The 17884-nt window shown below is 30.9% G+C and overlaps 1 protein-coding gene across 1 annotated transcript in view; it reads right to left on the bottom strand.

Annotated features, from left to right (window-relative positions):
• The window catches only part of LOC127714013 (zinc finger protein 728-like), a 34826-nt gene extending 17641 nt beyond the window's left edge, over window positions 1-17185 (bottom strand). Inside the window, exon 1 of the mRNA XM_052219962.1 lies at window positions 17066-17185. The gene's annotated coding sequence lies outside the window, so the exon portion shown is untranslated. The remainder of the gene's footprint in view (window positions 1-17065) is intronic.
• Between the last annotated feature and the right edge of the window lie 699 nt (window positions 17186-17884).

The following is a 17884-nucleotide window of genomic DNA, read 5'->3' as shown; positions in this document are numbered from 1 at the left end:
AGAGTATTGCATAGCAATACATAGTCCCCTACCAGGTAAAGATTCATCATACTGGAACAGGCTAACTTGTTCTATAACTTGTCATGGTGTAAACAAAAAGCAAAATATCAGGTCAATATCTTCAAGCATGAATAATAAACTGCTTCGCTGAGCGCAGCTGGATACGCCCGCAGAGGTCCAACCCTGAGCAGTTGGGGCAAAAATGGACACAATATTCAAGCTTGATACAGGTCTGAATTTGGATTGTAATTTTAAAAATACTTTTGACATATTATAAGTTTCTGAATAAATGTAGTCAAACAACTAGAAATTGGTTATATGAATTGAATTTATATTCAATTAAAGATTTCTTGGTGTTGTGCAATACACTATGCTGTTGTGCAATACTTAGTAAATCTGTTGTCAGACTATAAACAAATAAGATTTATAAAATTCTAAAGGGAGCTTATATCAATAGATATAAACAATTCACCAAAGTTTCATAAGAATTGCTGAAAGCATTTTTGAGTTATTGTCTGAAAACTGGAAAATCACCCCTTTTTAATGAATAAAACCCAATAACTCAGAAATGTAAAATCTAAAGTTTATAAAATATTAAAGGGAGCTTACATCAATAGATATCAACAATTCATCAAAGTTTCATGAGAACTGCTGAAAGCATTTTTGATTTATTGTCCAAAAAAATCCCCCTTTTTTTATGAATAAAACCCTGTAACTTGGAAACGTAATATCTAAAATTCATAAAAATCAAAAGGGAGCTCATGTCAATAGATATAAACAATTAACCAAAATTTCTTGCAAGTTGGTGAAAGCATTCTTGAGTTATTGTCGGAAAACTGGAAAATCCTCCTTTTTTTAATGAATAAAACCCCACAAATCGGAAACTTAAAATCTAAAATTTATAAAAAACGAAAGGGAGCTCACGCCAATAGATATAAACAATTCACCAAAGTTTCATGCAAATTGGTCAAAGGGTTTTTGAGTTAATGTCCGACATGTTGACGACGGACGGACAGACGGACAACGGCATACCATAATACGTCCCATAAATGGGAGTATAAAAAATTGACAAGTCACACTGTCCACACTATGGACTATATTCTCGGACAACGAAAATCAAAGGACGATAACTGTGTACTCGGACCATGTATTTATTAAGAAGTACAAATAAATCACTAGACTTAGTGATTTAACTCTATTGTAGATTTAAATATACAATACTAATGATCCAGGCACCAAATATGTTGCTAAAATTATCAGGAGCCAACATCTGTGTTAATATTAGGATGACCAGTCATGTCAGGTGATGACCTAAATTGTACTGAATCTGGGTTAATGACATGTGAAAATCACTTGTTTAATGATCATACCTGTATTTACTTAAAAAAATCACTCCTTTAAGTATTATTATATCAATTACCCGGCCCCACAAATTTCAATACCCAAAAACGCTGAAATTTAGTTCGGGAACAGTAAAATTTTATTACATAATCTGTAACATGTGTAAGGTGAAAACTTGAATTTTACAGGAAAATCCCCCCACTCACAGTTGGGATAAATCTGTTAAGAAAGCATCAGTTCATTATGTAAAGCCTTCATTATACATTTGAAGCATGTTTTTCAACAAATATAGAATTTACAGCTAAATGAATTCATCAAAGGCATAAACCTTGTTACTTAAAACATGTAAAAGAAGCAACAGCTAGGTTAATTGTTTCTCAATTTTACTAATAATAAGATATATAATCTAAACCTATATGTTGAAAATTTTGGTAAAACCACGAAATCACAATTTGTGACAAAATTTGCTACTTAAATAAGTGACTTTATGAATCAATATTTTATTTGAACCCCATTGAAATTGCTAAAAAAAGAAACAGTTTCGTCATTTGGTTGAGGCAAGCTTAAGTTAGAAAACAGAAACTGCAAATTCAGCAATTTTTCTATTTGTAAAGGTGCATAACTCTAGAATGGTAAAAGTAATGCCACCAAAATTGGAACCTGATCTGTATTGTGTAGTAATAAGCATTGTGAATTTGTTTCATAACATTTGGTTGAGGCAAATTAAAGTTAGAGAATGAAAACTAAAAAATCAGCAATTTTTCCATTTGTAAAGGGGCATAACTCTAGAACAGTACAAATGACGCCACCAAAGTTCAAACTTGGTCTGTGTTTTGTGATAATCATGATAATAAGCATTGTGTATAAGTTTCATAACATTTGGTTGAGGCAAACTATAAAAGTTAGAGAATGGAATTGAAAAATTCAGCAATTTTTCAATTTGTAAAGGGCATAACTCTAGAACTGTAAATTTGACGCCACCAAAGTTCAAACTTGATCTGTATTTTGTGGTAATAAGCATTGTGTGTTTGTTTCATAACATTTGGTTGAGGCAAACTAAAGTTAGAGAAGGGAAATCAGTTTTGGGACGTACAGACGTACCTTTGTACAATGTACGTACAGATGGACAAGGGTAAAACTTAATGCCGCCTTAATGATACGGTGGGGCATAAAAAAATCGTTTTACAAAACTCATAACTAAAAGCAAGTAAACAGAAACAATCATTGATAAACTAAAACAAGCAATCTGTGAGTATTGCATGGCAATACATAGTCCCCCACCGGTTAAAAATAAATAGTAATGGAACGAAATTCTAACTTGATCTATAACTTTTAATGGTGTAAAGTTGTAAACTACATAAAATAACAAACAAACTTACCTCTAAATTTTTCAAACAAATTACTAAATTTAAACAATTTACTAAAGAAAAGGAAAAAAATCCAAAATGTCATTTATCTTAATACAATGTCTTTTACAAAAATCTTTTAAAAATGAGTTACTTCCCTTTGAACAGAAATCTAGTAATTAATAAGTATTTCATCAAGAGCCTGAATCGCTCACCTGTTATTTTTTGCTTCAATCTTTCATCAATGATTATTTTTGCTTTTCAATATATATTAATGAGTAGATCGAGTGGCTTAACATGCCATTTAAATGTTCTTTGTATCTGTCATATATACCTCAAAAGCAAATAAATGCATTTTACCCATACACTGTATGATCCATTTTAGCCCTAGTGGCTATGTTTCTTGACGTACAAGGAAAAAAAATACAAAATCATGCTAGATTCATTTGAAGAGATTTTTTCAAGTTAGAAATCATAAACAAATTGTGTAAAATTGTCCTTAAAGGGCAATAACTCCATAAAGGGTCAATTGACAATTTTGGTCAGGTTGACTTATTTGTTGATCTTACTTTCATGACTTTGCTGAACAATTTTGCTGTTTACAGTTTATCTTTATCTATTATAATATTCAATATAATAACAGTTGATTCACCGATGAACAGCTTCGCCATGAGCGCATGATATGCCCATCGTCTTGTGTGTGAAGTTTTATGCAATAATCATCAATAGTTTTGAGAAACCCCCCGCCCCCTTTTTCAAAAAAACACTCAATAACTCTAAAATGAAATTTTGAATCATCACCAAAAAGTATACAGATCTTTAGATTAATATAACTAAGGAGTGTGTAAAGTTTTAAGCAAAAATCATAAATCGTTTTTGAGATGTGGCACGACATGTGAACCCCCCCCCCTTTTTTTTTTTACAAAAAACTCAACAACTCTAAAATAAAATTTTAAATCATCATCAAAAAGTATACAGATCTTTAGATTAATATAACTAAGAAGTGTGTAAAGTTTTAAGCAATAATCATAAATTGTTTTTGAGATATTGTGCAACATGTGAAAAAAACACACCCCTGTTTTAGTTACAAAGTCCCATAACTCAAACTCTTATTTTCACCAAAAACTATACAGATGGTTTGACCATCATGAGAAACAACTATGTTTAGTTTCATGAAATTTGGATAAGTTGTTCTCAAGTTACAGTGCAACATGTTTATGCTGGACAGACGGACAGCGGACATTTACATACCATAATACGTACGTCCCGTCAAAATTTTGACGGGCGTATAAAAACTGCAAAATTTCCTTAAAATTACCAATTTAGGGACAGCAACCCAACAACGGGTTGTCTGAAGTGTCTGAAAATTTCAAGACAGAGAGATCTTGACCTGATGAACATTTCTACCGCATGTCAGATTTGCTCTAAATGCTTTTGTTATTGAGATATAAGCCAATAAAATGCTATGCTGGGCGCAGCTTGATATGACCGCAGAGGTTGAACCCTGAACAGTTGGGGCAAGTATGGACACAACATTCAAGCTTGATAGCACTGAATTTGGATTGTGATTAAATATTTGACAAAACATAGGTTTCTGACACAGAATGAATGTGGTCTAAGAACTTTTTAATTTACCTATTCAAACCATATCATTATTATTACTTTTATATATAAATCAGAAATAACCAATTTAAAATGGAAAATTTTAAAGAAAAAAAAAGGGGAAAAATCCCCCCAAATTTTTTTAACCCCTTATGATTCATCATCCCCAAACTCAATCCCAGCCTTCCCTTTGTGGTATGGTACCTTGCAGAACAATTTCAGAGAGATCCATACACTTGAACACAAGTTATTGTCTGGAAACTAGAAAAAATGCTTGTTTTTTGGCCCCTTTTTGGCCTCAAATTCCTAAACATTTAGGGCAATTACCCCCAAACTCAAACCCAGCTTTCCCTTTGTGATATGGAACCTTGTAGTACAATGTCATAAAGATCCATACACTTACACACAAGTTATTGTCTGGAAACTAGAAAAATGCTTGTTTTTTGCCACTTTTTGGCCCCTAATTCTTAACATTTTGAGGCAATTACCCCCAAAATCAATCCCAGCCTTCCCTTTGTGGTATGGTACCTTACAGTACAATTTCAGAGAGATCCATACACTTGAACACAAGTTATTCTCTGGAAACTAGAAAAATGCTTATTTTTGGCCCCTTTATTCCTAAACATTTTGGGCAATTACCCCCAAACTCAATTCCATCTTTCCCTTTGTGATATGGAACCTTGTAGTACAATTTCAGAAAGATCCATACACTTACACACAAGTTTTTGTCATGAAACTAGAAAAATCATTGTTTTTGCCCCTAATTCCTAAAATTTTGATGCAATTACCCCTAAAATCAATACCATGCATTCCCTTTGTGATATGGAACCTTGTGGTACAATGTCAGAGAGATCCATACACTAACACACAAGTTATGTCTGGAAGTTACAAAAATGCTTTTTTGAGTTTTGTCCGAAAACTGGAAAATTCCCCCTTTTTTTTTTAATAAAACCCTGTAACTCAGAAACGTAAAATCTAAAATTAATAAAAATCGAAAGGGAGCTCATGTCAATAGATATAAATAATTCACCACAATTTCTTGCAAGTTGGTGAAAGCATTCTTGAGTTATTGTCCGAAAACTGGAAAATCCCCCTTTTTTTTATGAATAAAACCCCATAACTTGGAAACGTAAAATAGATTCATCAAATATGGACGTACACAGGGTTTGACATTATCTTTAATACCAACTTGTGCAGTTGGGCAAGTGCCCTATTACTTTTACTTGTCCGAAAGTGAAATCTACATGCCCAAACTTTTACATGCTATTTTTGTGGTTGTAATGTAGTACATACATCATTTTCATAGACTGAGATACTTATTTCATAATAATTTATCTAAGTAATGCCATTTCAAATAACTGCTTCGCTGAGCTGGATATGCTCGCAGAGGTCCTACCCTGAACAGTTGGGGCAAAAATGGACACAATATTCAAGCTTGATACAGGTCTGAATTTGGATTGTAATTAAATATTTGACATATTATAGGTTTCTGGATAAATGTAGTCAAAGAACTTGAAATTGGTTATATGAATTGGATTTATATTCAATTAAAGATATCTTGCTGTTGCGCAATACACTGTGCTGTTGCGCAATACTTAGTAAATCTGTTGTCAGACTATAAACAGTTAAAGTTCAATTTCTTCTCAATGTCATATTTGAAATTTATGAAAATCAATAGGGAGATTACATCAATAGCTATAAAAAATTAACCAAAGTTTCATGAGAACTGCTGAAAGCATTTTTTGAGTTATTGTTCAAAAACTGGAAAATCCCCCCTTTTTTAATGAATAAAACTCCATAACTTAGAAATTTAAAATCTAAAATTTATAAAATTGTAGAGGGAGCTTACATCAACAGATATAAACAATTCACCAAAGTTTCATGAGAATTGCTGAAAGCATTTTTTAGTTATTGTCCGAAAACTGGAAAATCCCGCTTTTTATATGAATAAAACCCTGTAACTAGGAAACGTTAAATCTGAAATTTATAAAAATCCAAAAGGGAGCTCATGTCAATAGATATAAACAATTCACCAAAATTTCTTGCAAGTTGGTGAAAGCATTCTTGAGTTATTGTCGGAAAACTGGAAAACCCCCCTTTTTTAATGAATAAAACCCCATAACTCGGAAACTTAAAATCTAAAATTTATAAAAAACGAAAGGGAGCTCACGTCAATAGATATAAACAATTCACCAAAGTTTCATGCATATTGGTTAAAGCTTTTTTGAGTTAATGTCTGACATGTTGACGACGGAAGGACAGACGGTCAACGGTATACCATAATACGTCACGTAAACGGGCATATTAAAACCCTTCTTGATGAACTGACAAATTTGTTAAAGTTTAATTACATTTTCTCTTTCAAGCTTTTAGGTTTTTCCATCTTAGGGATATACACATCCAATGTCAAATTCTAAAGTGAGAACAACGAAAATAGATCTCCACTTTCCATGGGTCGGTGGGAATAACACGTGCGCCAGAGTGGTGTCCCAATTGATAACGATAATGACGAAGCAACGCCACGGCTGCCTGATTGGCCAATATTTTTAAACGTGATCTATTTTTGGTAAAATGGAGAATTCAGGTCGAACAAATGACATAATATATGCATTGAAGGGGGTTAATACCACTTTACTCGACCGTGCGGTGTTATCACTGAGTAATCTATGGACAAAACAACAGACACTATTGATTTTGTGAAATTTTAATGATATAACACTTTTTTTTTTCACTTGCCCGATCGGACAACCAAGATGATGTTTTTACTTGTCTGAATACGCCATTAACTTGCCCCGGGCAATTGGACAACAGTAAGTGTCGGACCCTGGTACAGAGGGACAAGGGTAAGATTTAATGTCCCATCCGCTACAGCTGGAGCATAAAAATATATATATATAGCATTCAAACTTTCAGAAAATTGGTTATACAGAATAACAAACAAACCTACCATCATGACCATAAATTATTCAAACAATTTACCAAAGAAAAGAAAAAAACAAGTATAGACACACATTTAAGCTTAAAGCAGCTCTGAATTTGGATTGTGATTGAATATTTGACACAGCATACATGTAGGTTTGTGACACAAAATGATTGTGGTCAAATAACTGAAATATTTGAAATTGGCCAATTACCTACATGTATTATGGTCCAATATCCAAAATCTAAGTACATTGTTAGAATCAGCATATCAAAGAACCCCATGAATTTAATGTTTGACGATGAAATACTTATTAATTAAACCATTTCTAGATCTGTTCAAAGGGAAATAACTCAAACTTATTTCCATGAACCAGTAAAAAAACAGCAAAATAGTTCTCTAAAATTAGATATGATTTAACCGTTAAATAAATAAAAGTTCTCTAAAATTAGATGTGATGTTATATCTATATTCATGTATTACCAGATTATAATTAAATATAATTAATATTTCCCAATATTTTTTCTTTCATTTGTCACAAACTAATCATGCTAATAATATCAGTGTTCTCGCCTGCCCTAAATAGAAGGGCGGCCCGCCCTTGGTGCCCTTACCCCCGCCCTTCTGCCCTCTAAAGTAAAAGAATGCACCCCTCTGCCTTTTCAAAAAATTAAAATTTCCAAATTTCATGCCTACCGGCGTTTCCGGTAAAATTGTTACCTGATTGTGTAACACTAATTAACTGACAATGGGATTAAGTTAAATACCTAATACTTTGGCAGTTTTATCACCTTTGTTAATGATTGTTTACTGCTTATTAGTGGATTTAAGATAATTGAACAAATACTAGATATTTAATACAGAATGAAATGTCCACATGTTATCCATTTGTAATGTTTATGTACAGCATGTACACCTGAAAAAATTTATTTCAGTAGGCATAACATAAAAAATAAAATCGTAAACAATTTTAAAGGCATACATAGTTTTGACTGAATTGGTAAAAAATATATTGTTTCATAAGCATGAGTATGAATTTAAAGAAGAATAAAAGAAATTTGTACTTTGAACATAACAAGATTCACTTCCTGTTTTACTTCTTGTATTTTATAATCCTCCTGACACAAGAGCACTCAACAAATTTATTTTTAACAATGATGGAGAAAAAAGTAACTGTTTATACCTTCTGCAATATATTATTGCATCAATATAATATGATCATCTCCTGTCTCACCTGTTATATTTATAAAACTCCTTACTGAGGAGCACTTTGGTGTGCACTTAAAAATACTTTTTTGTAACAATTCAAATGATAATCATGATAATAAACAACTCTCAATAACATATATACTATATGTTTGAACAAGTAATTTAAATGTAGATAATTTAATTACATTAAACATTCAATTTTGCATGTATAACTCCATCTTTCAAAACTGCTTGTTTATTTTGGTATAAGTTATAAAACATTGAAATTTCTGAAGACTATTTTCCTTACCAAATGTACAAGTTTGTTTAGATTAACATCAAAATGATATGCTTTGCTTCATGGTATGATAATTTGATCAAAAAAAAATTCTTACTGGAACCAACATCAAGAACACATTAATTTTTGAATATGGTTTAAATACAACTAATTTTCTCCAGCTGAGCCTAGCAATATTCAAGGTAATTTATACACTGTCAAACATTGCCCTTAAAATCTGGGTTATAACGCTAAAGTGCCCTTTCAGACAACTAGCACCCTTCTGCCCTGAGATTCAAGCTGGAACACTGAATATACATGTAGATCTGCAACTTATCTAACAATGTCACATGTGTCAGTCAACAACTTTATCTACACAATGTAATCTAATGAAATATATACTTTAATCTTAAACAGTTGTTAAATAAAGTTGTTACTAAAGGGCATGAAATAACTCAAACTGAATATTATAAGTTATATCCAATAAAATTAGATATGATTTAACCACTAAAAGATTGTTAGAATCTGCATATCAAAATGATCAAAGAACCCCAAGAATTCATTTTTTTTTATGAAATTAAACAAAATTTTATTTTAACACCCTTTGGACCTCAATGTGGAAAAACTTATTAACAATTAAATAGATACAGGTTTAGATTCAGCTTTTCAAATAACCTTACATATGTACATTATACATACATTAAAAAAAAAAGAAAACAAAAAGAAAACAAATTCAAAATGTCATTTATCATCAATACAATATCTATTAATAAAATGCTCCGCAGGGCGCAGCTTGATACGACCGCAGAGGTCGAACCCTGAACAGTTGGGGCAAGTATGGACACAACATTCAAGCTTGATACAGCTCTGAATTTGGATTGTGATTAAATATTTGACACAGCATAGGTTTCTGACACAGAATGAATGTGGTCTAAGAACTTAAAAATTTTTAATTGGACATTCAACTATTATGGTCCTATATCCAAAATCTAAATACATGGTTAGATTCAGCATATCAAAGAACCCCAAGAATTCAATTTTTGATGAAATCAAACAAAGTTTAATTTTGGACCCTTTTAACCTCAATGTGGACAAAGTTGATAATTGGGCCCAAAAATCAAAAATCTAAATACATGGTTAGATTCAGCATATCAAAGAACCCCATATATTCAATTTTTGTTGAAATCAAACAAAATTTAATTTTGGACCCCAATTTGGACCAACTTGAAAACTGGGCCCATAATCAAAAGTCTAAATACATGTTTAGATTCAGCATATCAAAGAACCCTAAGAATTCAATTTTTGTTAAAATCAAACTAAGTTTAATTTTGGACCCTTTGGACCTTAATGTAGACCAATTTGAAAACAGAACCAAAAATTAAGAATCTAAATACACGGTAAGATTCGGCATATCAAAGAACCCCAATAATTCAATTTTTGATGAAATCAAACAAAGTTTAATTTTGGACACTTTGGACCTCAATGTGGACCAATTTAAAAACCGGGCCCAAAATCCAAAAACTTAATACAAGGTTAGAATCAGCATATTAAAGAACCCCAAGAATTCAAGAATAAAACCCCATTGAAATTGGTCAAGAAATAAGCAATTTATACGAAGTATCTTCTTTTGCACAATACTGTGCAATTGAATATTTCTTGCTATTGCGCAATACTGTACAATTGACAATTTCTTGCTATTACGCAATATTGTGCTATTGGATATTTCTTGCTATTGCACAATACTGTGCAATTGAAGATTTCTTGCTATTGCGCAATACTGTGCAATTGAAGATTTCTTGCTATTGTGCAATACTGTGCAATTGAAAATTTCTTGCTATTGCACAATACTTATTTTATAATAATTTACACATCCTGTTTGGTGTGTATCTCCTACCATATCATTATTATTTGCTTTTAAATATAAAACAGAAATAACCAACTTAAAATGGAAAATTTTAAAAGAAAAAAAAAAGGAAAAAAAAAAATCCCCCCCCAAATTTTTTGAACCCCCTTATGATTCATCACCCCAAAAATCAATCCAAGCCTTCCCTTTGTGGTATGGTACCTTGCAGTACAATTTCAGAGAGATCCATACACTTGAACACAAGTTATTGTCTGGAAACTAGAAAAATGCTTATTTTTGGCCCCTTTTTGGCCCCTTATTCCTAAACGTTTTGGGCCATTTCCCCCAAACTCAATTCCAGCTTTCCCTTTGTGATATGGAACCTTGTAGTACAATTTCAGAAAGATCCATACACTTACACACAAGTTATTGTCATGAAACTAAAAAAATGCTTGTTTTTTGCCCCTTTTTTGGCCCCTTATTCCTAATATTTTGAGGCAATTACCCCCAAAATTAATCCCAGCATTCCCTGTGTGATATGGAACCTTGTGGTACAATGTCAGAGAGATCCATACACTAACACACAAGTTATGTCTGGAAGTTACAAAAATGCTTATTTTTGGCCCCTTTTTGGCCCCTAATTCCTTAACTGTTGGTACCATAACCCCCAAAATCAATCCCAACCTTCCTTTAGTGGTATTGAACCTTATGGTAAAATTTCATAGAGATCCATTCACCTAAACTAAAGTTAGAGTGCGAAAACCAATGTGTCTTCGGACGACGACGACGACAACATCATACCAATATACGACCGCAAAAAGTTTTTGCGGTCGTATAAAAATCTGTAAAACTTATCTGTAATTATCTTCAATATGTCTAATAATGAACAATAAATTTCAAACTTTATTTATACTGTCCTTCAAATCTTCTCATTAACACTAAGGAACCCAAAGAATTCAATTTTTGATGAAATACTTATTAAATAAACCATTTTTGTTTAAAGGGAAATAACTCAAAGTTATTTCCATGAACCAGTAAGAAATCAGCAAAATAGTTCTCTAAAATTAGCAATGATTTAACCACTAAATTTATACATAAAAGTTCTCTAAAATTAGCTATGGTGTTATAATCTATTTCCAAACTATAATCAAATTTATATAACAAGTGAAACTGTGAGCTACTGCTCACTGATGATACCATGGATACCCCCGCCACAAGTGATAATTTTAATAGTGTAAAACAAAACAAGTGTTCAGTAAACAGGAAGTTGTTGTGTGATAAATCTGAAAACGCATCACACGGTATAGCAGACTTATATAAACCCTGAAACCAAATTTCAGAAATCCTTGTATTGTAGTTTCTGAGAAAAATGTGACGAAAATTTCAACTTGGCTATCATATGTGTAACACGTGTAAAATGAAACAAGTTTTCGGTGAACAGGAAGTTGTTGAGTGATGAATCTAAAAACGCATCACATGGTATAGCTGACTTACAGTACTACCTGTGACATCATCTTATTAATGGTGGCCATAAAAAATATGGTCACCATGATGGCCCTTAATGTCCATCATTATACCTCCTGTTGCTTAATTAATACACAAGGTATTAATCAAAAACTAGTCAAGGATAAAGGAAAATCATGACTGCATTGAAGTGTTTAACTCAAAGGTAAACATGGTAAAGTGTCTCAGGTAAAATATATGTGTTTGTCAAATTTAATAACTGTGATTATGACAAGAAAATTCTAAAATAAAATGAAATAATAAAACTAGTTGAACACATAGCTTCCTAACTTTTTTTTTGTAAACATTAATTTTTCTCATGACTGTTTGTTTTGATGTTATACCTTTTAAATAATTCTATCAATTTAAGTTATTTTTTACATGTATTTTTTGGCAAGTGAATAATAAATGAATAGCATCTTCTAATATAATGCAAACTTTCACAACGCCTGCCTTTTTCCATTGAAAAGGTGTTTCTCAAATTAATTTTCTAAAATGAAAATTGTTTATACTTACTGCATTTAACATGGTTAAACAAATGTTTAAGATGATCTTTAGGACTTATTCTAAATAAAATTTAGGCAATTCATTATTTCTCTATTGAATAAATACATGTATATTCAAAATATTCATTACAGAAAAATTTGATAATATTTTTGTTGTCATATAAACATATTACAATTTAATCAAGTTTCTGACAAAAAAAACAAAAACAATCATTATAATGCAAAGAAATAACAATTTTATAAGAAATCAAAACACATGGAAAAAAATTATTAGGTTTTATCCTCAGTTCTAATGACTTTTTTTTTATAAAGGAGCCAATATTTTAAACATGTTCCATGTTATAGAGGTTTAGCATTTCTTTTGCTTTTTGTTCTTGGTTAAGATTTTATTCATAAGATTCAAGATTTTATTCATAAACTGGTCAGAGACATAATTATGAGAAAGTAAACAATTTTCAAATAGATTTTACAAACAATTCTATCCTTTATAGGAATTTTTATCCACCATTTTCTATTTCTAAATTATGATCATTAATTCTTTACTGCGTGAAGCATTTGAGTTTACTGTTTTCATCATAAGTTTTTATTTTATTTTCAAAAATATTCTTATTTTTTTTTCTTAAAATTCATTTTTAATCAAGGGCTTTAAAGAATCTAATTCATTCAAGTCCCTGCAATTATTAACTTTATCTAAAAGGCCTGAGTTGAGTGAAATATTCTTTGTAAATGTATACCAAGAATATGTATCATGCATATGCCAATCCTGCAGTTTCGACAATATAATACACAGAACAAAAAGTTATTTAATTAATAGACCATAAAAATGTCACAATCTATATAGACATGATAGAAGTGTACTTTATTTTTTCTGGAGACAAATTTTGCCTGTTAACTGACAAAATTAGCCAAACTGAAGATAACATATTTGATAAGTTTACAATTATTTCAAAAAGCAAGACAATTTTTTCTTTAAATAATTTCTTTTCATAAGATTTACTTTATTCAGCTCAATATAGAGATAAGAACATTTTTCATTATGATTAGCATATATCAAAATTTGATGGTAACTAGGTAGCCATTTGGAAAATTTAAGTCTCTAGTGATTTGTCATGCACAACTCGAGTTTTGAGATTTGGAAAAATATAAAGGATAAACAAAAATAGTTTATTCCTATACCATATAATGATATTTTTAGTTTTCCTGGATAATAATCATGAAAATAGATTGTACAACTTTGTTAACAAAATTTATTGTAAAAGGATTGATATTCATGATATTGATAATTTTAATTAGTTAAGAAACAGGCTTGTTAAATTACTTGCTTCATGGTTCCTTTAAACATATCATTTGCATGATTATAAGTTATAATTAATAATAATTCATTTAGTAATGAAAACAAACAATTGAATACCATGTACATCATGTACAATAACTTTTTTTTACTGTAAAAATAATTATTTAAAGGATTCTCTGTTTTCATGGTTTTATTTTCAAATGCTAGTCAATAACTTTACTTATCTTTGAGTTTTTGTCATTTCTACTCAAGATTCTTTCCAAGAAGAAATTAAAAGAATAAGAAGCAAAAAAACAAATAAAAAAATAACATCATAAAAAAAGGAAAATATGTAAATTTAAAGACAGAAAAATCAAGAAATGATATGAATTAACAAAGACTAAAACAACATTCTATTCTACATTTTAAAGAAAAGGTGATATGTCAATTTGAGAAGAAACCTGAGTTACCTGTACAGGTAAATTTTAATGAAACATACAAGCTGAAAACTTCAACCCTGATTGATTTCAACAGGTAACATAATTAAATAAAACATTAACCTATGTTTTATGACCCCAATAAATGGCCAACATCTCAAGATTGAATACCCCAATAAATGGCCACCATTAGATGGTGACCATACAAGAGGGTGGACATAACTAAGAGGAAGTCACAGGTTGTACTGTATATAAACCCTGAAATTAAAATTTCAGAAATCCTTGTACTGTAGTTCCTGAGAAAATGTGACGAAGATTTTCAACTTGGCTATCATGTGTAAAATGATACAAGTGTTCAATAAAGGAAGTTGTTGAGTGATGAATCTGAAAACTCATCACACAGTATAGCTGACTTATATAAACCCTGAAACCAAATTTCAGAAATCCTTGTATTGTAGTTCCTGAGAAAATGCGACAAAAAATATTAATGGGGCGGAAGGACAGACTGAAGGACTGATGGACGGACAGATAGACAGAGGTTAAACAGTATACAAATGTACCCCCACTTTTTTAAAGCGGAGGTATAATTAATAGTTCCCAATATTTTTTCTTTCATTTGTCACAAACTAATATAGATCTGCAACTTATCCATCAATGTCAACAACTTTATCTACACAACGTTATATAATGAAATATATCCTTTAATAAAAATAGATTATTATCTACATGATATAATTAAATAAAGGTTTAGATTCAGCTTCTGAAAGAACCCTATATACATGATATATATACATGTGAAATGAAACACACATATATACTTATTAATTTTCTATTCAAAGGGAAATAACTCAAACTGAATATTTCAAATTATAATCAATAAAATTTGTATAACTCCTGGATACTAAAGAGTGGACAAATCAAAAACGAGCATTGATTTTGAAGTTGGTTGCATGTTATTTCATAAAAACAATTTTTATCACTTCCCACATGTCTGGTATTTGTTACTCCAGAACGTACATCAAATCATTCTAAATTTTTACTGCATTAGAATGTGATAAAATTTGCCTGAAGTAAATTTGTTATCCATGTATTGCATTAAAAACGTCAAATTCCTTACCAAACAGTGTGTCAAACATTGTTTATTTTGTTACAATTTTCTTTGTTCGCCACTGAAATATTTGTAAACTACTGCTTGTACTGATCAGAACCGGACCAGCTAAGACGGAAATCCGGATTCAAACGATAATGACTACCGACGAATGAATGGCACAGCTGACAGAGGAATATTGATCCCAAAAGGAAAAATTACACATTCCACGCACATTAACATACTTTTGGTTAGATCTACTAGATTAATGTATATATTTCCATGTATATGCATTGTTTCAATTTATAAATTAGAATTGCTCATCTCTGGGACTTTTATACTTTGTCCAAGCTTAACTGTGTTAAATTTATATATATATCTTTTTAATGAGAAACACTGAATTTCATAAACATGATAACAGAGTACATTTTAAGAGGGTGGTACATGTAAAGGAGGTTCCTGAACACGGAAATATTTGAAATAAAAATCGCAAAAACGTTGCACGGAAAATAAAAATCTGGAAAAACAAAGCACGAGAAATAAAATAGTAAATATTAATGAAAAAAGTACTAGAAATTATTACTCAGATCATGCAGTCTTATTAATAGAAATAAAGACCCTGTCTTCACCTTTTACATGTTTTAGCGTCTGTTCGTTGAAAACAAATATTATTCATAGTAATTTCAAGAACTTTATTGCATACCATTCATATACAATATCCAAGCCAAATTGAATAAGCCTGGTTTACCTTTGAATCAAATGTGGGACAAGCATGAGAAATAAAGAGTACCAACACGAAATACGGCATGCACATCAAACTTAACACAAGAAAACGAGAAATAAAACGTCAAAACACGAAAACACTTGAAATAAATAGGCCGAAAACGTTGCACAAAAATAACCCTTTACCACCCTCTTTTAAATTTTAGTTGATATAACAACTTTCTTTTCCTTTTTGATATGAAACAAATATTTTTTAATTATTGCTTTATATTTCACAGTTTTTTTCTGATAAGAGGACTAATATGATTGTGCAACTAGATATGATTAAATTAAACAACTTTGAATATTAACTGTTACTTTTATTGTATTCTCTCAGTTTCACTTCTCCCTATATTGCCCTACATGTATGTACACGAATCTCCTGTTTTGAATGGACACTGCTTTCTGTCTCTATATTGCACCAAAAAAATGGCAAAAGCAATAAAAAGCAAATGCAAATAAGGAAATATATGCATAATTTATAGGGACAGAAGAATTTGGTCTATGGTCCTGTCACGAAATAGAAGTTCCTTCATAATATTAGTTCCAAATGGAAAAAATATTCTGGAATATTATTTCCACTGGAATAAATATTACAGTATATGTTCCTAACGGAATAAATGGTGTAGAATATTTGTTCCAACAGGAACAGATATTATGACATTGTTTATAACAAAATTTCCAGTAGAACTTCTGTTAGGCGGAACAAATATAAAATATACGTTGACAGTCCCCCTTATAACTGTTATAAAGAGTTCTGAATTCGCCACTGAAATTTCTATGACAGATTGAAATAAGTCCAAATAAGTCTGACGTCTTGCAAAGCTATTTTTTTTTTCTGGGACGCCTACCTACGTAGGAAGGCGTCCCCCCAAAAAAAAATAATAAAACGTCCCAGAAAAATAGTGATAATTATTTGTACTAGATTGAATTGTGCAATACAGCTCTAAATTTAGATTGTAAACGAATATTTGACTTACCAAGTTTCTGATACAGTGTTAGTGTGGTTTGGGAGCTTTAAAATTGGACGTTTACCTAATAACCTATTAATAGTATTATATGAAATCCAAATCAATCAAAATTTACACAACACAATTCACAAAGGAAGTTTCCGGAGATACATTAGTTTTAGATCCGAGACGGAAAAGACTTTTTTATCCGCAAATTTGATATAGTAATTTAACAACAAATAGCTTTTCTAAAATGCTTGCCGTTTTATAGCTTATTTTGTTGAAAATTGATTTTTTTTTTGTAGTATAACTATTAAGCCATCCAAAATATTACTCTGCATATAAACTGTATTGGAGTTAAAAAGTTAAATATTGGAAAGGCCAATATGGTTTTCTTGTGAGGTTCGTATTGCCCAGACTCTACAAAAGTGAGTTTCTATAATATATTTATGGACGTATTCGTCGTCTTTCGTTTTTTCTGCCATGACTTTGACAATTTCTCTAGACTTGTTGTGAATGTTCGTTAGTATCTTTTTTCTCTCACACCTACTGTGCAATGAATTGTTCTAATGAGTACCAATTTTCGAGAATTGAGGGAACATATTGTATTTTTGTATCATAGCAAACTTCTTCATACAAGCCTATAAAAATGTCTACTTTGTTGAATATTTTATTTCTTTTTCCACGACTAATGATGAATCTACAGTATATTAGATCTTATTAATTAACATAGTGGCACATAATTTGTTATGATTCGCGAAGGTCAAGGCTAGTATGAAAAGCAATGATCACAAGGTGTTCTTTTTAATTGCTTTCTTACATTTATGTAAACTAATGATACACGTACAC

This window comes from Mytilus californianus, unplaced genomic scaffold, assembly GCF_021869535.1.
Source record: "Mytilus californianus isolate M0D057914Y unplaced genomic scaffold, xbMytCali1.0.p SCAF_9, whole genome shotgun sequence".
NCBI lineage: Eukaryota > Metazoa > Mollusca > Bivalvia > Mytilida > Mytilidae > Mytilus > Mytilus californianus.
The sequence above is the reverse complement of the archived record's forward strand: the minus strand, read 5'-3'. Positions and strand labels throughout refer to the sequence as shown.